The sequence below is a fragment of the Cervus elaphus genome, chromosome 13 (genome assembly GCF_910594005.1).
Source record: "Cervus elaphus chromosome 13, mCerEla1.1, whole genome shotgun sequence".
Classification (NCBI taxonomy): domain Eukaryota; kingdom Metazoa; phylum Chordata; class Mammalia; order Artiodactyla; family Cervidae; genus Cervus; species Cervus elaphus.
Window position 1 is genome coordinate 49,373,784 of NC_057827.1, and position 24,129 is coordinate 49,397,912.

Sequence of the window (24,129 nt, forward strand, 5' to 3'; positions counted from 1 at the left end):
GCCTGCCAGGCTCCTCTGTCCATGGGATTCTCCAGGCAAGAATACTGGAGTGGGTTGCCATGTCCTCTTCCAGGAGAAGACACTGTAGTAGGGTCTTAATCCCGTCTCAGCTCCTCAGAACACTGAACTAAATAGGACTTTAGTTGTGGGCGGGGGAGGCGGGTGGAAAAGGCATTTCTAAATCTCTCTGCTTCCTAATTTTGCCCTATACCTGACTAGAAATGGAAACATTAGACACAAGATGAAAGGTTTTAGTTTTGCAGCAAACTTAAAGACAGAATCCAAGATTTAGCACGGTCCAACTAATGTTTATGTGAGCATTCTAATTCCTGACCAATTCCAAAGAATTTAGAGCTCATTCCAGCCATAATTGTTTACCCTTCTAAATAGTTTACAGTTTGTCATTATTTTAACACAAAAGCAAAACTTTCCCATTGATGAATCTAATAACATATTTACGAGATAAATGGTAATAAGGCAGGACAGAAGAATCTTAGGAAAGTTGTTTGCAATGATGAAATTATAAAAAACATCTACTTTATATATGAGGTGTGCCTAGTGAGACTTTTCCTAAATATAGTTGGTATGTTCAGGAGATAAGTTTTAAGTCATGATAAACTTGAATCTGTGAAATAATAAAATATATTAAAATGAAACATGCCATGATAGTACAGTGGTAGACAGCAGACTGTTCTGGAGCTCAATGTCTGAGCCTCAGTTTCCTCATCAGTAAAATGGGAATAATATCAGTATCAGCCTTATGGGGCTTCCCTGGTGACTCAGATGGTGAAGAATCAGCCTGCAATGCAGGAGACCTGGGTTCAATCCCTTTGTTGGGAAGATCCTCTGGAGAAGGCAATGGCAACCCACTCCAGTGTTCTTGCCTGGAGAATCCCATGAACAGAGGAGCCTGGTGGGCTACAGTCCATGGGGTTGCAAAGAGTCAGACACGACTGAGTGACTAAGCATGCGCGCGCGCGCACACACACACACACACACACACATACACACACACACACACACACACACACACGCTCGTGAGGTTACTTTAAGCTCTGAGAGAGTACCTGTGTGGTAGTTCACGTAGCACAGTGTATTCATGATTATGTAATTCATGCACAGGAATATAACTAATAAAACAAAGTTGAAAAAAGTTTAAATCTAAGATGGATGGACAAACAAGAAAATGTTAAGTACCAATCCATAATTTATGTTTTACTAGCTGATCATTCTGAGATAGTAAACTGTAAAATAAATTGCATTAGTATTATCCACCAAACACCTGCCACAACTTGTAACTCCCCCTCAGTGGATGAGTATTTGATGATAATTACCTCTTATTAGTCAGTGGTAAGGATGACTGCATACCCAGATAATCAAAAAACTCCTTTTCAGACCATAGGATCATATTAACTTGAAGCCAATATAGAGGAGAAAAAAGTTCTTTCTGATTTACTTCTACTACACTCGGAGCTGAAACACAGTAAAAACAGATATAGATTAGACTCAGGAACAGCAAGAAGACTAGGTAAAAGGATTTGCTGTTCCACGGGAAGAGAATCTGCTCAAAAATGAAGCCAGTGCGTTTCTTTCAGTGAATATTCTTAATAGCAACACCTCGGCTTCTGACATCCGGCTTATCTGTGATGGGTCACTGGAAGCAGTAGGCAAGCACCATCTCTGGACTTGGCACAGACAGTGAGACAGGGAGGGGTCTTGCTTTTCCCTCTCCTTGGGCCTGTTCTGGGTAAATGGAGTATTACATTTTGTGCCCGTGATAATACGCTAATATGTTCATCCACATGTGTCATCAGATCTCTTCAGGATTAAGTTATAGCCTGTCTCCTGTCATGGCCAAGAATGGAAGGGCCAAAACCATTAAATGAATAATAGTAAGCACTCACTAGAGTTTCCCAAGGGGCGCTAGTGATAAAGATCTGCCTGCCAGTGCAGGAGATGCAGAAGACACAGGTCTGATCCCTGGGTCTGGGAGATCCCCTGGAGGAGGAAATGGCAACCTACTCTAGTATTCGTGCAGGAGAATCCCATGGACAGAGAAACCTGGCAGGCTTCATTCCATGGCAAGCTTCTCTGTCCATGAGGTCACAAAGAGTCAGACAGGACTGAATGTCTGAGCACGATCGCTTCAAACACTCACTAAATGTTTTTTGTTACTATCAGTGTTATCTTTATCTTTGGCAGGAATGAGGCAGACCAGCAAGGATTTGTTCCTAGAACCAAGAATGGGCTCTCTCATGTCAAGGAGGCGGGCCATTATAGGATACCTGCAGTGGAGGGTGGTAGGCGAAGGTCTGGTCCTGTGAACACGGTACCTGCAGTTGATGATGACAGACAGGCAGCAGATGGTGTCTGGGAGGGCTGCTAGTCACAGTCAGGGCCTGTACTTTCCAAACACAACTCCAGGGAGACAGGAGATCCGGGAGTGCCACTCATCACCTCTGATGATAAAGGGCAGGATTAGTCTGAGACCTGAGGCTGGGAGACAGGAAAGTGACATGGGAAAGGTGGGTCAAGAGGGAAATGGGGGAAGAATTAAAGAACCAAGAAGGGGGTTACAGTGCATTTCTGAGGGTAGCCGCTTGGTATTATGAACTGGAAGAGAGGAGGAAATAGGTTATAATAGAGACTTTTAGAAGGAATGAGCAGGCTACACGTTTGGTCCAGGTGAACACTGGATGTCCCAGCTGGTCCCCACTGATCTCTTCTCCCTTCAGTCTATGTAATAAATGTTAATTCGGTCCTGATCCTTTAAATGTGATTGCCCTAAACTCATTGAAGTTTCATCCATGTTGTAGTTTTAACAGTCTTGGTAAATCTTAAGCATGCATGCCTGCACTGGTATTTCTCTCTTAGACTATAAACTTTTAGAATATAGGGATCAAATCTATATAGTTCTCTCTGAATAGTGACTATGTGAAAGCCTTTGACTGTGTGGATCACAACAAACTGTGGAAAATTCTTAAAGCGATGGGAATACCAGACCACCTTAATCTGTCTCCCGAGAAACCTGTATGTGAGTCAAGAAGCAACAGTTAGAACCAGACATGGAACAATTTGGACTGGTTCCAAATTGGGAAAGGAGTACCTCAAGGCTGTATATTGTCTCCCTGTTTATTTAACTCACTTGCAGAGTACATCATGCACAATGCCAGACTGGATCAATCACAAGCTGGAATCAAGATTGCTGAGAGAAGTATCAACAACCTCAGATATGCAAGTGATACCACTCTAATAGCAGAAAGTGAAGTGGAACTAAAGAGCCTCTTGATAAGGGTGAAAGAGGGAGAGTGAAAAAGCTGGTTTGAAACTCAACACTAAAAAAAAGACACCTAAGATCATGGCCTCTGGTCCCATCACTTCATGGCAAATAGAAAGGGAAAAAGTGGAAGCAGTGACAGGTTTTCTTTTCCTGGGCTCCAAAATCACTGTGGATGGTGACTGCAGCCATGAAATTAAAAGATGCTTGTTCCTTAGAAGAAAAACTATGACAAACCTAGACAGCGTATTCAAAAGCAGAAACATCACTTTGCCAACAAAGGTCCATCTAGTCAAAGCTATGGTTTTTCCAGTAGTCATGTACAGATGTGAGCTGGACCATAAGAAAGGCTGAGTGCCAAAGAATTGATGCTTTCAAACTATGATGCTAGAGGAGACTCTTGAGAGTCCCTTGGACAGCAAAGAGATTAAACCAGTCAATCCTAAAGGAAATCAACCTTGAATATTCATTGGAAGGACTGATACTGAAGCTGAAGTTCCAATACTCTGACTACCTGACGAGAAAAGCTGACTCATTGGAAAAGACCCTAATGCTAGGAAAGTTTGAAGGCAAAAGGAGAAGAGGGTGGCAGAAGATGAGATGATTAGATAGCATCACTGAATCAACGGACATGAATTTGAGCAAACTCTGGGAGATAGTGAAGAACCAGGAAGACTGGCATGCCGCAATCCATGAGGTCGCAAAGAGTCAGACATGACGTAGCAACTGAACAACAACTGAACAGCAAACAACTGAACAGTGTGTAACATTACAAATAAATAGATGATTAGTATTGTAAATATAAGGAAGAGGATGCTACTTACAAAATATAAAAGATGAATGAGTCAAAAAGCCCCCCACTTTGGTGAAAAGTTAGTACTGTGCTGATGAAAAAACAGCCGTATCACTTCCAATCCTTAATATGAAACTAGCTTTCTTATTCCTCTGAAAATGTTTAACGTTGTAGTCTCACTTCTAGAAGCCTGGTGTAGGGAAATAATCAGCAACAGGAACAAAGATTTTTTGGAAACATAGGAGCACCTAGATGCCTAACAGTGGAAAAATGGCCAAGTGAAGTTTGGTATATCTGTAAGGTGGAACTATCTAGCAGTTATCAAAAATCATAGTTAAAACAGTAACGTTAAAATAGCAAGTGAAAAGAATATATACAGTATGTTTTCAACTGTATTTTTCCAAAAGCATAGAATTATTGGAAAGAAATATACCAAAATGCTTTAAAAATCAAAAAAGTAGGAGACAGAGAGGAGGTGATAGCAGAGAAATGGTTTGAGGGTGAGCAGTGAGGAAACAGGCATGAGGTAAAGGGAAACTATGACTTTAAACACCTACTGTGTTCTGATTCAGCTTTAGGGTCACATGTCTAGCTATTCAGTGGACACTCCCAGCTTCTTCCAACCTCAAATTCAATATGTTCCAAACTGAACTCATCTTCCCCCCAAAACTACCCTAGTTTCATGTCTATGTTGGTAACTGGGACCACCAGCAAAGCCAGAAACTTTTGAGCTTTTTTGACTTTTTTTTTTTTTTTTTTTTTTTGGTCAGTGCTGCTCAGCTTGTGGGATCGTAGTTCCCCAACCAGGAATGGAACCCAGGCCCACTGCACCGGAAGCATGGAGTGCTAACCACTGGATGGCCAAGGAATTTCCTGGGCTTTAACCAGTCTTTCCTCTCTCCCTCACCCACAAGGCACTCTCCTTGCCCCCTGTGGCACTACGGTCAACTGAGAACCTACCGTCACTCACCTGTATGCCCGTTCCCCCATTTTCCCACCACTGTCTCTAATCTATCCTTTGAAATACAGTCCAAGGGATCTTTCTGATGTGCAAGTCTAATTATGTCAGCCCTTCCTTTAAGACTTTTTCCATAGATTGCTACTTTGCCTAAAATAAAGTCTACACTTCTTAATGCGGCTTGCAAGATCCTCTTCAAGTTCATTTTCAACACGCTCCTTTTGCACACCACGGCCCAGTGATACTTCCTGCTCTTCCCACCCTGTAGGTACTCTCTTCTCTCTCTGGCTGTTTGAGGGGCTTGAACACCATCTCCTAGCTTTCTGGTTAGACTGTTTCAAACCTTTAGATCTCAGCTTATAACCACTTACCCAAGCTCAGGTTAATAACCTTCTTATGTTTGAGCTGCTCTCCATGGGTCTGCAGTGCCTGGCAAAATCTGGCATACAATGTGCTCTATCTTTGTGGGGCTAATTCACATCACCAAGAAGTTAATTAATTTCTCCAAGGACACATAGCTAGTAAATGGTGAGTCACAATTTAAGCCTAAGTCTTCTCTCATAGCACACCAAGCAGAAAATGGGGCCTCTTGGGGGGTGAATTTAGAATTATCAACCACTCTAGAGTTGATACTGGGGAGGGCTCACCATGGGCCTGCCCAGTGCTGTTCTAAACCCTTTCCAAGTATTACCTCATTTAATCCTCCAACAACCCTACAAGATAAATACAACTATTAGCCCAGAAATTCTGGAGGGGGAGACAGAGTTGCCTACGCCCAATCAAAGAATCAGAGAGAACCAGAGGAAGGCTTTTAGTCCAGGAGTACTTTAGTCAAATGCCAGGAAGTAACCATCATTTTATCACTTTAGTATTAATAACAAGTTTTAGGACTGGTTTTAGAGAAAAGCAAGTTAGCTAAGATGACCGAAATGGAACCTTCTCTAGAGTTTGCCATCCTATCACACATATCATGTATCCATATTACACACATATCCATACACATATCCATATTACACACACATGCACATGCATGTGTTGGGTTGTGTCTCACATGTGCTTGGTTATAATGCTTGTGGAAGATGCCATTGTTATGCTTTTTGGTTCTTTTGAATACAGCAGCATCTTACAGGTACAACTACATCTACTGTACACTGGAGGGCAGAGTTTGGGATATTTGTCTTCTTTTTGCTTATCCATATTCTCTAGTTTTCTATAACACATATATATTGGTTACAGAGTAATAAATGAAGCAAAATTAAACAAGGATAAATATTCTCCATTTAGAGTTGGTACCCAGAGCTCTGAGGACTCAGTCCTTCCAAAACCTTCACCTTCCTTGAGCATAGGATGGAAATGCTAAAAAAGAATCAGAGGACCTCTGGTACAATTTTCCTCTTTTGCATTCTCTGCTTTATCACTGAGCAAATGGATAGACTCAATACCTCATAAAAGCTTTCTCTGTGCATCAAAAACTTCAAGCTATAATGTTAAATAGTAACAACAATAATAATGTGTCTGAGGCTTGTACAAAATAAATAGATCGGTTGTTGAGTGACTATTCACCCAAAATAAAAGGCTTTAAACAAAATGCTTCTCAGAATGTCACTCTATTTTCCATTTCTTCCATGTAATCCTAAGTAAATTATACTGTAAAAATCATATTTTCACTATATATAAAAATAAATGAAAAATGGATATATAGACCTAAATATAAGACCTTAAACCATAAAACTCTTAGATGAGAACATAGGTAGAACACTCTTTGACATAAATCATAGCAATATTTTTTGTCTATACCTCCTCAGTGAAAGGAAACAAAGGTAAAAATAAATAAATGGGACTTAATTAAACCTAAAAGCTTTTGCACAGCAAAGGGAACCATCACAGAATAAAAAGGCAACCTACAGAATGAGAGAAAACATTTGCAAGTGATAACGGCAGACAAGAGGTTGACAACCAAAATATACAAACAGCTCATACAGCTCAATATTTTAAAAAAATTTAAAAATGGGCAGGAGACCTGAAGAGACATTTTCCCAAAGACATACAGATGGCCAACAGGCACATGAAAAGATGCTCAACATTGCTAATTATTAGAGAAACGCAAATCAAAACAAAAATAAGATATAATCTCACACCTGTGAAAATAGCTATCATCAAAAAAATTTACAAATAAGAAATGTTAGACGGGATGTGGAAAAAAGGGAACCCTCCTAACATTGTTGGTGGAGATGTAAATTCGTGAAACTACTATGGAAAACAGTACAAAGGTTCCTCAAAAAAGTAAAAATAGAACTACCACATGATCCAGCAAATCCACTTCTGGGTATATATCTGGAAAAAATGAAAACTCTGCTGCTGCTGCTGTTTGAAAAAATACACACACCCCAATATTCATAGCAGCACTATCTACAATAACCAAGACAAGGAAGCAACCCAAATGCCCCTCAACAAATGAACGGATAAAGAAGATATGGTGTGTATGTCTGTCATAGAACATTACTCAGCCATAAAAAAGAATGAAATTCTGCCATTCGCAACAACATGGATGGACCTTAGTGAAAGGAGTGCTTAGTGAAATGAGTTAGATAAAGACAAATCCTGTATGATATCATTTACATGTGAAATCTAAAAAATACTACAAATGAATGTATAATAAATGCAAAACAGAATCAGACTCACATATAGAAAACTAACGGTTACCACAGAGGAGGGGAAGTGGGGAGGGGCAAAATAGAGGTATGAGATTAAGAGATACAAACTATAAAAACTACTATGTACAAAATAGATGAGCAATAAGGATATACTATATAGCACAGAAAATTGTAGCTATTAAATTTAAATGGAGTAAAATCTGTTTTAAGACTGAATCACTATGATATACATCTGAAACTAATATAACATTGTAAAGCAACTATACTTCAAAGTTTAAAAATTTTATTCTTATACACAAAAGCTTTTAGTAAGCTCTCTTCTAAAAGCATATGGAATTGGGTTTTTTTGTTTCTTTCTTTCTTTCTTTACTCAACCCATATACAAACAATACTCTTCTGTATAATTATCTTGTGAACCAAGTGGGTATTAAAATTTTTAGGGTCTGAATTAAAATCTCTTTAGGACTTCCCTGGTGGTGTGGTGAATAAGAATCTGCCTGCCAATGCAAGGGACGCAGGTTCCATCCCTGGTCCGGGAAGATTTCACGTGCCGCGAAACAAGTAAGCCAGTGTGCAACAACTACTGAGCCTGTGCCCTAGGGCCCGTGAGCCACAACGCCTGAAGCCCACTCCCTCTGGGCCCATGAACCCTAACTACTGAGCCCCTGAGCCACAACTACTGAAGCCCACTCGCCCAGGACCCATGAGTCATGACTATCGAGCCTGTGTGCTATAGCTACTGAAGCCCGCGAGCCTAGAGCCTGTGCTTTACAGAAGAGAAGCCACCGCAGTGAGAAGCCCATGCACCACAAAGAGCAACTCCTCGCTTGCCACAACTAGAGAAAACCCCCCTAAAAGCAACAAAGACCAGCAGTAGCCAAAAATAAATACATAAATAAATATTTTTAAGTCTAAAATAATTAAGTATCTCTCTAACAAACGACTTCCTGTAACGTCTCTTTATGTCTTGGCCATCATCGTCTTCGTCATCATCATCACTGCAAACATCTAGATTGAACTTGACATTTACACATCATTTCTATACAGGTATCTCTCTCCACATTTGCCCCACTAAGCCCTCTTTGTTACTGAGGAAGAAACTGAGGTTCACGGAGGCCAAAGGACTTGCTTAAAGTACACAGCTTCTGCAAGTACAGAGCCAGACCTCAACCTCAAATCTGACAGCTCTACATTTGTTGTTCTTTATTCTACCACACTGCTGTTCATTTCCTTACCATAACATGCTGTTCATGTTACTGGTGGTGGCCTTCGGCTCGACCTAAAAATTTTAAATTAAACCTTTGAGAAACTGCCTTTACCACAATCCCTAGAAACCAACCCAGGCATACAAGCTTTGTCAGGAAAAAAACCCTCCTATCTTATTTCATATCTGTCCACCCTTTTAAATCTAGCGCTAAACCTTAAGGACAGGCCTTTGAAAATTCAAAATTGGCAGAGAGAGGGAGAAAGAAGAAAGCAGGTTTTAGCGAGTTTTCTCTGTATTACAACTGATGGGAAGGCAACTTTTGTCTCTCTCCAATCACTAACATTTTAAAAGTTCTTTGAAAACAAGCGGTATGAACAAAACGCTCTTTTGGGAAGAGGCTAATACAGTCATGGCTGACTCTTTGTGACCCCATGGACTGTAGCCTGCCAGGCTCCCCTATCCAGGGAATTTTCCAGGCAAGAATACTGAAGCAGGTTGACATTCCCTTCGTCCGGGGAACTTCCCGACCCAAGGATTGAACCCAGGTCTCCTGCATTGGAGGCAGATTCTTTAGCATCTGAGCCACCAGGGAAGCCCTTAGGGAAAGGCAAGCTTAGGCAATAGAGGGTAAGGCAATACACAGTAAAAGAACCAGACTATAGTGCTAGAGGGAAATTCTGGATTTCAGGGTTTCGAATGTGTGAAGCATCTTGCCTGAAGAGTAAGCACATAAGAGCTACAGCGTATGTCTGCCTAAGCATGTTGCATGTAATGTTTGGGGCATATTTATACTAAAAATTCTTCAGTGTTTACATGAAATTAAATGTAACTGGGCACCCTGTATTTATCTAGCCACCCTACCCAGGGGCTGGTCCCCAAGGCAGCCTTGAGTCAGGTACAGAACATGCTTGTTTGGAGACATTCCTGATAAGCCAAGAGCTAGAACTCAGCTGACATGAGACATCTAAATTAAGTCCTTGTATATATATGTCTATTTCATGTGTTTTATCATCCACTTGGATATTTTGTCTTTGACTGAAAGTCTCTATAAACTGTGCCTGAATACCATGGCGTTAATCACAAGCTCCTGAAGTATCTTTATATTTTGTGCAATAAATGCCCATATACTTAGGAGTTAAAGTAAGAAATACTCGCCACAACATTTAGTTAAAATTACAAAGGGAGTATAAATTAAGCCATCATTTTGTTAAAGTGTATATTGTAAGTCTTATTTAATTTCCCCATGTTCTTAGATGTGTGTTTGTGTAACTGTTGTGTCAAGACTTTCACTGATAAAGTATTTCAATTAGCTGGTAAAAGAATACATTGAAGGAGTTACAACTGATGTACATTTGGGCTAAATACCTATAATCAGAGTTGTTTCTCACCTGAGTTGCTCTTACTGATGCTATGTTAACAAGTGGCCCTGATTGCTGGCAATAGCTCACTTAACATGTTCATGTTTGCATGGTAATCACATAAAAATAGTGACTCACTAGTACTTGGAAAAAGAACCTGATACTAGGTCTAGGCTGAATAAGTTATAAGGCTACTTTGTCATCTCTGGAAGCCTTGTTCCCAAGTCACCAGGATTTTAACACAGGACTGATTTGAGACCAATTGAGAGATGAAATGATACGGGGTGGGCAGAGGGGCACTGAAGTAAACTGGTGAATTGAAGGTGCCGAGTCACCTGCTTTCACGCTCACCCACGCCCATGTTTCCAGCCACTTGCCACTGCTCCCTGGGTAGTCGGGGCTTATGACTTGGGTGTAATCTTATAGACAAAAATGGCTGAAATAAGCCGAAAAGGCAGGAAGAGTGGCAGCTATAGTAGTGTCGTCACCGACATCGTAGTGGGGAAATTCAGGGCAGACACGTACAAGGAAGTAAAATCTCCTTCATCCACCAGCAGTCTCTTCTGTCCCTGGGTGGTTTGTGTGATGATTATATCACTCTTCAACAATCTCCTACCACGGTTTTATAATCATGAAATTATCATCAACACTTTTTTCCTCACAAGCTATTTATTCTCTACCTCATTTTTTCATAACCTCATAATCTCAGTTCACAGAAACGACCAAAGAATTCTCAAGATCTAATTCTATCCCGCTACTTTCCCCCAAATCACCTTAATGTGGTATTCTGGGAAATTTAGGGAGCACATCGTTGTCAAAGAAAAGTAGCATTTCTGTGGCAAGGCAAGTAATCTCTCTTCTTTGCAACTCAGCATAAGACCTGCGTGTAAAAATTAAAGAAGAAAATGTTCACATGGCTCAATTTCATGACTTCAGCAGGTCAACTCAAGGTACGGGCAAATTATGCCTTTCCGACAAAGCCATCACGGGAAACCTGAGATGGCCACTCTGAACAGCCTGGCCTGTAGGAAGTTTAAAGAACGAAATCTACCCCATGTCTTAGATATGTTCCATGTTTATAAGCAATTTCATCACTGAGAACTTTGTAGAGAATGAAGTTCTTCCTCCTAGCTCTGCTGAATACAATTTCCTTGGGATAGTGGGTCTAACAAGACAGTAAGAAAAAGTCAGTGGTCTCTAAAAAGGCTACTTTCTCTTGCTCAGGGTCTCCTTGTCTAGTCCCATGTAATGATCTTTATCCCAAATCAATGTAGCTAAGCACTCCCATGTACCTCCAGAGCATGCAGAGCTTTGAGAGGGGGAATTTTATCTTATAATGTAAATATGCTTAATATAATTTTGAACAGACAATACATTCACATTATACAAAAGTTAAAATGACATAAAAAGGCATGCATTGAGAAGCTGCGCTTCACCCCTTTTTCCCATCCACCCTACTAATTCCGGATGCCCCCTAGAGGTAAGCATGTGCATTAGTTTCTTTGGGAGTCTTTAAATATTTTTATGCATATTCAAGCAGACATTATTAATTCTCCTATATTTCCTATCTCATTTTCCTATATTTCATATACAAAAAGCAACACATGCTATACATATTCTGCAGTTTGCTTCTTTCATAGAGAAATACACCCTGGAGATCACTTCCTATCAATAGATAGTGAGTATTTATTAAAACTCCATAAAGCGTCCTTGTCAGCAGACACTCAAAATGTTCCTAACTCTTACCATCACAAACAATGCTTCAGTGAACAACTGGTTTATGTGTCCTTTCATACACATACAGATATATCTGTAAGATACATTTCCAGAAGTGGGACTTCATAGAACTTTTATTAAATACCTCTATCTTACTTATCAAAGAGTAGTCTGTACTTCAGTTTGTGCTCTCTTCACTATTTTATGAGCTTTTGGAAGGCATGAGCTGTGTTTCATTCGTCTTTGTATCCACAGCCCCTACATAGCACCTAGCATGCTAATGCAGGATATAAACTAAACTTACTCATGTAACTATATCCTTAAGAACGTTAAAGCAACCCTCAACTCAAAAGGCTGAAATCGAGGGTGTAAATTAAGAGGCACTTCCAAGTTTCTATTTAAGGATAAAAATGGGACTTACAAGATGCCAGGCCAGATGAAAATACTGAATATGGAGTAGAAGTTTCAAGGATGAGAATGTGTCTTCAAATCCAGTGACTGGGACATGTCACATAAGTGTTCTGGGCTATTTGAACACAGAGAAACTGAATAGTAAATGGAGAGGATGCCTGGAGGACCCCTGCCTGCTGAAGACCAGCCACGAGTGACTGAGACCAGCCCTAACTTAAAAGCCTAGCCCAAGATGCAAAAAAAAAAAAAAAAATGTTAAGTACACAGCTGGCTAAGAACCTGAGCAGATAAAGCAACTATACTCCAATAAAAATTAATTAAAAAAGAATCTGAACAGAAAGAAAAGCTGTGTTACGGTGTGTGTGTGTGTGTGTGTGTTTGATATGACTCTTATTCTCCTCCATCTCCATGCTCATGATAGCCTGTGTGAATGACTCCTGATCCTGCTCTATGACCCCCCCCCCACATTTGTCGGGAAGACTGCCCAGCAAGTTGGGGTGAAAGCTCAGATCTGGTCCTAATGATGGCAGCTGTACCTCCCAGCTCATTCCCTCACCATCCCAGGGCTGCCCCCGCCCAGCCATCGCTGCCACCGCAGCACACAGCCCACAGGAACGTTCTCTTTCTCCACCAGGCCTTCACGTACCATCGCAGCTGCCACTGAGCTATGCAGAAAAGCCACGCTTGAAGAGACAGGATGGCGGGCGAATGTGCCACACACAGAACTCCCCTCAGCCCTTGTCCAAATACCTGCCTCTCAACAGTGAGTGAAAAGTAAATTGAAAGACCCTCTTTGGTTGTATCAATAATGTGACAATATCATTCAAAAATTGTAAATGTGTTTTTATCTAGCACTTTCACGTCAAGCAATTAATTTCACCAAAATTTATGAACGTTCACAAAATACACATATGTTTGCTAAACTATTATTTGAGAAAGCAAAAATTCTAAAAGAAAACACTCTAAATATGCACCAATATGGGTACATTAGATCCATAATATCATATTACCTGATACCCTGTGCAACTTCTAGGAGAATGGGGTAGACCCACATATAGGGCAACATACAGCCAAAATACATTGCTAAGTGAATAAAAGGAAGTTCAGAAGAGTAAATATATTGTATGATGTTACTGAGATTTAAAAGAAGATACACTTGCTTGTGAATTAAAAAAATGTCTGTTAGAGGCCTCCTGGTGGCTCGGTAGTAAAGAGTCTGCCTGCCAATGCAGGAGACACGGGTTCGATCCCTGGCCAGGGAACTGAGATTCCCACATGCAGAGCAACTAAGCCCATGAGCTGCAACAACTGAGCCTGTGCTCTAGAGCCCGGGCACCACAACAACTGAACCCACATGGGCAACTGCTGAACCCCACCTGCCCTGGAGCCTGAACTCTGTAACAAGAGAAGCCAGGGCAACGAGAAGCCCATGCACCATAGCTGAGAGTAGTCCCCGCTCTCCACAACAGAAAAAAGCCCGAGCAGCAACAAAGACCCAGCGCAGCCATAAATAAATAAATAAAATTATTGTTGTAAAGTGTCTGTTAATGTATATGAGAGGGAGTTTCTTGGAGGTCCAGTGGTTAGGATTCAGTGCTTTCACTACAAGGATTGAGAGGGCTAGGGGGAAAGAAAGGAACATTTTAAAACTTTATATCCTGTTTGTATTGTTTTTATAAGTAAAAAGTTCACTCATAACCAATCTATTATTTCTTAGGTTGCAATGGTATATAGATTTTATGGGGTTTAGCAATCATTTTTGAAATTTTGGTCATAGTGAACAATGACCACTTAAAAAATCCTCCAGAAGAGTTCTGTGTGGCTGAGGGAAAAGTTATGGTTGATCTCAGTTGAGGCTCGCAGACACAACTACAACTTTATGGACATACACTCAAAATCCAGGTCACACAGAGAGGTTAGGGAAATTTCCCATGGTTTCAAAAATCCAGGTGTTGAGCTTTCAGATTGTTGACGAGATTAGCAGTAATTTTAATATCACTCGACCACCCCCAAACTTAGAACTGACACTTACCTACACGCATCTTTCAAAGGATGCATTTTAGCTTTTACATTGTGTTTGCAACGAGATTTCCCATGAAGTTAACTTTAAAAATTATGAAAAAAAAATTGATCACATTTTACAAAATCAGGGAGAAGTGAAGAAGAAATGATGCTCCCATATTATGCAAGTGTCCTGTTGCTAAAGAAGAAACTGCTCAAGGCAGACATACACCAAGTGGTAGGTTCTGAGATTTGGTTTTTCAAATCCTGATCAGTGGAGCCATTCAATCAGTTTCTGTGTCTGATCCTGAAGAAAGAAAACCTGAGATGAAGCAAGAAAAAGAGAAAATGTCAAAGCAAGAAAAAAAATTGACAGTACAACTGGCAACAGACCCAAATATAGGTTCCCTTGGGGCAAGGCTTTAATCAAGAAGCTTGAAAGTAGCAACATTTCATTTGAAATATCAATTTCCAGGTAACCTACCTTTTCCAAGATTTTCTGTAGCTAAGATGATGACATCTTTGGTTACTAATCTAACCAAGTTTTCCAGTGTCAAAAGTTTTATCAATTAGTCTTTCTCTCTGCAATACAGAAAAAGGAAGTTGTAGGGTATACAACAATAATTTAAATGCTTTAGATGACTCTTCTTTTCTCTGGAATAGTATTTTGTGTTTGCAAATGTTCCTACCTCTCTTGGTACTAACATGGTAGGTCTATACTAGAAGGTAAATAAGACAGACAAACCAAGCAAACAGACAATTCCTCTTGCTGTGATTATAACCAGGTCTAGTTTATGGAAGTAATGCAAGCCTAAAATTCATAAACAATCTTAATAGATCTTTAGAACCAAAGCATACTTTTTAGGTTAGCCCCAAAACTAGCCCCAAATCTTCCCTTATAGCTCAGTCAGTAAAGGATCTGCCTGCAATGCAGGAAACCCGGCTTTGATTCCTGGGTCAGGAAAATCCCCTGGAGAAGGAAATGGCAACCCACTCTAGTATTCTTGCCTGGAGAATCCCATGAACAGAGAAGCCTGGCAGGTTACAGTCCATGGGATCACAAGGGTTGGATACAACTTAGTGACTAAACCACCACCACCAAAACTTTTGAGAACTTTCATTTTACAACTGAATGCTAAAGCACAATAATAACCTTTGAGATTTAAAAAAAAACAAAAAAAACAAGAGAGAGGCTGAAAGATCAGCAACTCAGGAAGGAATAATAGAAATTAAGAGAAATAATCAAAACAGCAAATATATCAATAATTGTACCTTTGTTTGCCTAATTCACTTATTACCAAGCAATTGTGTATGTATCCTCAGTTACTCAGTCATGTCTGACTCTTTGCAACACCATAGACTGTAGCCTGCCAGGCTCCTCTGTCCATGGGATTTTCCAGGCAAGAACACTAGAGTGGGTTGCCATTTCCTACTCCAAGGGGCCTTCCCGACCCAACCAAGCAAATAATCTTCAATTATAAAAATGAGTGTAACTATTTGAGAAATGTTTACTTCCACAAAGTACGTTCTAAGCATGTTTGGTAATTTAATTTTAAATACATGTTGTTGTATTTTGGGGTTTTAAGGCACTGGCCTCCAATATTTAGATCAAGGAATCTAGAAATAAATTATCTTGATAACTAATATTAAGTTATCCAAGGTACATTGCTCAAATTATTAGAAAGGTATGGCTGAAAGCATATTTTTGAACTCAATTATCCAGATAACTTGCACATAAAATCCAACCAAAATCCACAGAGTTGGGATACCTGTATATTCTGTATACACCTGTTTTGATATACAATGTTTTTTCCTTTGAACCACTAATCAAGTTTATTATGTGCAATTTCTACAATACAAGTCTATTTGCCCCAATGTCTTAGCATCATAGGACCCTCTCATCAGAATATTGGTTAGATTCCCTAGTGTGAATCACTTATCCAGTTGCTTGCCTGATTATTCATGTGTTTTTGAGATTTGTGAAATGCAGCAGATAAACAGGTTTATGCTGTGTGCAGCTTGGAGGGCAGCCAATGTCTGTCTGACTATCCAGTGTATTGACTCTCCTGCCTCAAATCTCTCTCATACAGAGAAGCTGTATTTTAAGTCTAAAATCAGTGTAGAATGCAATCCAGGAATGTCACTGCAGAAAACAGCAGGTGCTCATCCACTCATTTGCGGTGATTCTTGCAGAGAAGAAAGTGAATCAATGATTCACCGAATGGACAAAGAAATGTCACAGTGAATATTTGGAATAGAAGTCAAATGCGGTAAAAGAACATTCTCATCTAAAAATGTGCTCTTATTTTAGAAAGGAAAACCTCCCACAAGAAAATCAGGAATTCTGCTGAAGTGCTCTGATTGTACCTGCAGTAAGCAATAGCTCCCTTCTCCCTGCTTCTCCTGTTTTATTGCTTTTGTGTTGTACTTCTAAAATAAATATCAATAAATCATTGCAGTTAGATACTCTAATATAGACAGAAATGTACTTGACTCCCTACAGTCATTACAATTGGAGGGGACTCTGATTAGGATGCTTTACTTAATTAAGTGATATCGTCTAAAGAGAGTTCTTCCCTCCATTTTCTGTTTAACAGTCTTATAAAACACCAACAGAGGAAATTCATTCTGTTGTTTGCTTTCCTTATTGTAAATGGTTTCTTCTCATTCATAGTTTACAGAAGATGTTGTGTTAATGAAACGGCTAATAAGCCAAAGGCTGTGGTTCAGCTACACACAGAGCCTTGTTCAAAGCTGCCCAAGCCACACTAGACTTCAGAACATTTTCTCTCTCAGCCCTAGAAATGTATTCTAAAATTTATTTTTACAGCGTCTGTAACCTAAAATTAAGACGATTCCAAAGAACATTTTTTCCTGAGAAATCACACTTCATCTGGTCTATACAGGGTTCAGCAGAGACCTTCAAAATCTGTTTCTTTGGAAAAATAGAAAAAAGATGGGCAAAGAATAAGCAGTCCTTATGTATAAGATGCTATTTGTGAGGCACTTTAATTTTACTGAAAGAAGTCATTAAATTTGGATTGCCAATACAAATATGATTATATATGTTTTCTAAATAAAATGTTATTATGTTGCAACTGAACTCATCCATTTATTGTTTGTTTACCTAGTGCTCAAACACATGTTTTATTCATAGATGTCTGGGAGAAAAAAATTTTGCTTGATAATCACACCAAGCATATTTAACAAAAGCAATTCTCCTTTTATTAGTGAACAAGTTTAAGCAGAATGATTTCTTTTTTTTTTTTTTTCCATTTGGTTAATTCAGACTTGCAGAATCCTCAGTATACAGCTTTTGTTTCTCCGCCTGCTGGCTTTTATGCCTTTAATGTATGCATGCCTATCCACTGATGGGAAAATATCATTTCCTCCAAGTCTTCCTTTTTCCTTCTTGACTATACTCTCAGTTGATTTCTGGTTTTGGTTAGATTTCACTAGCTACTTCTGTCAAATCATATACAAGACAGTCAAACTGAATTTAAACTCTCCTTTACTGAAGTGAATGCGAATTCTAAATATATTTACTTATCCCTTTAAAAATAAATATCTGTATTCTCAAATAAATTTAAAATGTTAGAAAATAGCCAAGAAAGTGAAGATTTATTAATATCTATGAAATTATTTTCATTAACAAATAAAACATTAACAAATGTTTTTACATTTAGCAACTTTCTATTAAAAAGCAACATAAATATAAGCACTCTCTTAAATGAAAAAGCATACAATATATATATTCTTGCCATAACACAACATGTAGCTAAAATCATTTAATGATCTTAATTTTTTAAATTCATTTGAGTCTCAAAATATAAATATGAATATTAATGAATCACATGCAAGGGGCTTTTAATTAATTTCTAATCTATTAGAGAAACTTTAAACCATTGCCAAGAACCTGAATTGTTTTAATTCCTTGCTTGTATATAGTTTGGTCATTTCTCAGGCAAAATAATAATAGCAGTAATAATAATCCACAATTGATAAATGAGTCAATTAATCTCATATGACTCTAAGGTTTTGGTTTTAAACTGCATAACACTAGCCCCGCATAAAACCACTACCTGACAACAGTCTCAAGTTATATAGATTTTCTTAACTCCCAACTTTAATCAGCTTTACCATAGAAAACCAAAGAAAAACAAGAAAACAATGTGTCCCTGGACATGTTACCCAAAATGAATTCTAGAAGTTGCTTGTAACTGCTTTTATTTTTTTTTAAGGATGCTGTTTATTAAAGATTAACCTTACAGTAGTTCTAAAGTTCATTAGTTATTTTCTAATTTTGTAATGTAGATAATTTTTATAACTAAAAGTTTAGTGAGCCTACTTTCTATTAAACAAACTTCTTTATAGATTTCCTTAAAGCTCGTCATTTAAAAAGGTGCCTTTGTCCTGAAACTAAACATATGACATTCCTGTCCCCTAGGAAAATGTTTAAAGAATTGAATAACAGTAAGTAAATTCGGTTAGAAATTTTATTCCATCTTCCCTGCATTTGTTTACTTTTTAAAAAATAATTTTTAAAAATAAAGAAGGTGGCTCTTTTCTTAAGACTTCAAGATGAATGAGAATCGCGTCTAATGAAGTACCACTGAAGAGGAGCTGCTGAGTCTGGCAAAAGAATGTGAGTCCCATTTTACGTGAACCAATTATTTTTATCAAATGACGTTTCTATCTAAATTGTTTGCTTTAAGAAATAACAATGTTAGAGATAGCAGAGTTATTTTAATATATGTTTTAGAGCATTATTATTCTAATTCCTATAAATCAAATAAACTGCAACGGAGCCCATTTCAGGCTGTTATTTATTGAAACTGCTTTTCATGGAGCAGTGAACATTTGCAGCGAATGCTCCAAAGCTGGCAAGCAAATAGATCAGATTTTTAAAATGTAAACACAAATATTACTATGCATTTAACAGGCTCTATAGTCAGAAAAAAATTTACATCCTAACATAGTCTTTTCCTGTACTTGAAAGATGAGCATTCTGAAGTATTTCTCATCAAAGCTATCTGTCTATGTAAAGCAGTAGAAAGAGTAAATTTCCTGGAGAGAACTCAGCTAAGAGACACCCTTGGTAGATCAAATCTGTACCAAGAAGAGTACAAGAAACATTTAGTTTTAAAGAGAAGATAATTCTTCGAAACTATTTTTTTTGTTTCTACAGAAATAGATAGTGAATGCTCAAGAAAGAAAATATTCAGCAAAAAGCTTTTTTGGGGGAACAGAGAGAAAAAAAAAATCTTGTGTGATGTGATAGGAGAAAGTATAGAGACTGAAACAAAACAAACAAAACCCCAAAACAGTCAAACTCGGACTGTATTCTTCTAAAGCATGTCTCCTTTCTGTAAGAGATGACTGCAGTCTGAGGAGTAAATTACTGCTGTCAGTGAGTTGCACTTTATAAATATAGGGGAAGGGATCATCCACTCCTTTGGAAGACAATTCTCTTATTAATAGCACCAGTTTCAGAGCTATTTTTGCCTCTAAAAGGGGCACCTGCTAGACATTTACAAATTACCTTTTATAAGGGAGAAAAACTTATAAACTGTTGTCAAGACGTATACATTTCTGACTCCAGTTAAACATTTTTAACAAGCCATTTTACCAATGTTTTGAAGCACCTCATGGCCACGAGGGAGGTCTACCTTTAATGTAAAAAGACAACAGAGAACCAGACACACACCCAAAAAATAAAATTATAAAATAAAATCAAACATAGGACACACAGGAAAAGAAAAGGGAAACACGTGTTGTTTATAATGAACAAACCATGAACTTCATGAAAATATGGCAAAAGCAATATTCGTGCCCTAGCAGAACAATTTCTGATGTATAATAAATGAAAGAAAAGTAAAACTTCTGAGTAGAACCAAGCACTGAATAAACTGTAGGAATATAACAGTGTTAAGTACTGCATATCCTTTTAAGACATAGTATGATATAAATGTTAATGCAGTTAACTTAGTTCAGCATTCTGTTAATATAAAAATAGCTATAATGTAGTACTTCATTATTTGTAATTAATCATTCATAAAATAATGACTCAACAGTCCAGGACAATCCCGGTCATGTTTCACAAGTACAGTAATCATACATAAATCATATAAAAACTCAAATTCACGTTTTAAATGTTATTTTCAAAATCAATATTTTTTTCTCATGTTCAAACGCATACAAAATCAAACCCCCCCCAGCTAAAAAAAAAAAAAAAGTTACTAAGATTATCCTCCTAAAACACTTACAGATCAACATTTGGGAATTTTCAAATCTTATTTTCACAGCAATAAAAAATAATCATTGAAAAGAGCAACTGAAATACATCATATATTTTAACGACTCAAATATTTATTTCTAGTTCTTTTTGCATCAAGGCTGTGGGAAATTTGTATTATGAAGATCAGATGGTGCACTGATGTGAGGAATGTTGCAAAGCATTCTGTTGATTGGTTCTAATTAACTGCAGTGCTCTTGTGTTCTCAGTTTTAGCCGGCACACACTACACAATGCCTTTTATTTTGCTTTGAATGGATTTTTACTTAAAAACAGCTGATCTCAATATCCAAAGCATTTTGGCTTTTTTTTCTTGAAATCTCTCAAAATTTTCTTGCAATATTTTCTTTTCAATTTTAAAAGATAAATTTGAAAATATTTCTAAAGCAGAAATTATAATCAGTTAAATTAACACCACTCGTGTGGTCTTTCACATGTATTTTGCATGTTCTATAGTACGTGATTACATTCTCAAACCACATTTCAATTCCTCTTTAAAAGTTACTCATCTGAGTGATGGTTTAAGCAGGAAATTCTGAAAAGCAATTTAGAGCATGCTGCTAATTTTTAATTTTTTTATTTTTGTAATCAGTCTACTAAATAGAGCAGAACTAAAAAATGGGAACATGAGCAAGAAATGAGAAGGATTCCAGAACTAAAAGTATTAAACACAATTCTTTACACTCACCTTTCTCTGATGATTTAAGCTCAAGCAGCCCTGACAGAGAGTGTCATGAATTTTCATCAACTTCACACATGTCATACATTTAAAAACATTTTGATTTGTCCTGGGCCCCCTGCATGTCTCTGGAGCATAGTAAGTGTGCTGAGCTGTTTGGTAGGTACAAACCCTATGAACTCCCAGAGCCCTGGAAGATATATTACTAATGTAAACAGGTCCTTAAGTGGGGGAAGAAAAAGGTCATTAAATAACTGGAAGCTTCCAAGGAAATGTTGAATTTAAAATAAGGAAAGTATTACTAGAAGCAGCGCATTTTAGGTTTATCCATGCGTTAGTTTTCTGAGAATATACAGTTATCCAACCTGAGAGTCATTTCGGAAAGGAAAATCCACAACCTAAAAATCGAGCTAAATTATTAACTTAACCTAGTAGATATTGAAAGTGATTAGTCATCTTTTTGTTCACATGAGGATAAGATGTGACTCATTTGAGCGGAAATTCCACAGTTTCAAAACGGCTAGCAATATCCTGCTATTTCCAGGAGGAAAGCTGTGTTCAATGCAGTACAATAAAAACAGAATTTCGCCCTAAATAACAAATCCGGGATTATCTTCCAAATATTTCTGTCCCTTTTAAAACTGTGAAAAATCATTCAGATGAAGTAAGAAATAAACAGCAGGAGAGGTTAATAAGTGTGAACAAAGTCACAAGTCATAGAACAATATAAATATAGTAGCATTACAAATAACTTACACTGTGCCCTCACTTTATGACTGAGAAAAGTGAGAATCAAAGAGAGGAAAGTGACTCCCCCAAGGTCTTACAGAGACTAGGGAACACAGCAGGAGACACAATTGGCAGAACAATGTCTATAATACCATAGAGCCTTTCAACACGGGAACAGAGATGGCAGCTCAGGTGGATGTCAATCATCCAACTAAGTAAAACAATGAGCAATGCACCCTTGACCCCAAAAGGAATATGCAGTGCATACAAAATTAACCAACCATCTTTACCCAGTGTCAACAGTTATTTTTCTTTAAAAGGTGCCTCTTTGGAAGCTATCCTTATGCCTTTATTCTTTCCAGGGTTTGAGGATTTCTATCTATTTAATGAAAGGTAGTTCTCGTTAGCACTCTTACACCAAGCAGGCAGGTAAAAACAATGATCATATGGTCTCATTGTCACTAATTTGTCCCCACTTCCAATCCATTGTCCCGTCTACTGACAAGATGGTCTTTCTAAAATGCACAACTCATTATGTCTGAATTTTTTTCTATGGCTTTCCATGTGCTACAAGATAAATAATCTACATTACCTAGTCTAGCACTCAAGGGTCTTCAAAATGTTTAGCTGGAACCATCCCTTCAGTTTTGCTCCTGACATTCTTCTTACACTTTCTGCTTCAGGAATACAAACTAGATATGACTCCCTAAACTCAACATGCTCTTCACTGCCCCCAAGCCTTTGCACATGCTGTATCCTCCAGCTGGGATGCCTGATAAACTCTGCTCTCTCCTCAAGAGTGAACACAAGTCTTACTTTTTCTCCTCCTGCCGAACATAGATGCCTCTTCCTATGGGATTCCACTGCATTTTTGCACAGACCTCACATTACTCCACTCATCGCATTGAACTCTGTCTAAATACATGACTGTTACCCCAAACACATTGTTTTTGAGGTCAGAGACATAGCTTTTTCTCCATGCCTAGTACTTTGCCTGGTGTAAGCCCTCAGTGAATATTCACTGACTGAATGAAAAAAAAAAATAAATCACCATATTTTTGTCTTGTCACAAATCACCTAGTTCTTCTATATAAGGTCTAAACTGGATGTACACTGACAACAGGATATTTGTGTCAACCTCTGTTTTTGGTTTCTATCCACTGTTTGTTTTAAGCACAATTTTATAATCACCCTCTCACCGTAGAAAGCTGCTTTTGGCATGAAGGTGGTGACAAAATATCAACTCCTATCTGTGAATCAAGAGGAGAATTCTTGGGTAAACAGTGGGTCATCAGTATTCGAGATACAGCATAGAAGAGTTGTAAATGACAGTTCCTTTTATGGCTCCATTTCTTATTAGAAACACTAGTTGAAGGATTATCTGTCACCCCCTAAAACAGAAAATGCTCATTTGGATATAAACTGGAAGTGATATCAGTATCTTCATGCCAAGTGAGTCCTTTAAAAGAGGATTTTTAGTCTGAAACAAATGGAATTTAGATCTGAGAGTCCGCTTATTCAGGGTTCTATTACTGTTTAACTCCTTCCAGTCTTCGTCATCTTGCTGAGAAAATGCTGCCCAAATACTAATGTCCTCTCCGAGCCTGCTCAGCTGAAGTGGGGGACGTCCTTGGTACATAAGCACATATTTTGCACTTGAAATAATACCCTCACACTCATTGATAAAAGGCTTCATATTCAAAATAGAGAAGAATTTGCCAGTATGGTCTTCCCTTAACATGTATAACATCTTGAGCAGACTCCAAATCAATGAAGAGTGACTCCAGTAGAAGCTGTTTGGGCCAATAAAAGGCACAGGGCATCCCAACTCTGAACCTACTTCCAATGTTTTGATTATTGCCCCCACTGACTTCACGCCGGTGTTCCATTTTGCCCCAGAGCTACAGTCCCTACTCAAACGTGAGGGGTGCTCATAAGGACTAGAAGTTGGGAACACAGTTAACAGTAGCCATTGTGCCTGCATAACAGATTCCTCTTGGTCTTCGACCACCTTCCTTAGAGCAGCCCTCTGTGGCATTAATATTAACCACC

The 24,129-nt window shown here is 38.3% G+C and overlaps 1 long non-coding RNA gene across 3 annotated transcripts in view; it reads right to left on the bottom strand.

Annotated features, from left to right (window-relative positions):
• Positions 1–24,129, bottom strand: part of LOC122706767 — a 43,865-nt gene that overhangs the window by 6,159 nt on the left and 13,577 nt on the right. Inside the window, exons 2-6 of one of the 3 annotated variants that reach the window (XR_006344457.1) lie at positions 14,860–14,957; positions 14,407–14,697; positions 2,334–2,496; positions 1,335–1,473; positions 1,068–1,130 (exon numbers count right to left, since the gene is read on the bottom strand). This is a non-coding gene — a long non-coding RNA (uncharacterized LOC122706767). Of the gene's footprint in view, positions 1–1,067; positions 1,131–1,334; positions 1,474–2,333; positions 2,497–14,406; positions 14,698–14,859; positions 14,958–21,357; positions 21,463–24,129 lie in introns of those variants that run through there. The other 2 variants (XR_006344456.1, XR_006344455.1) reach the window with 2 other exon arrangements.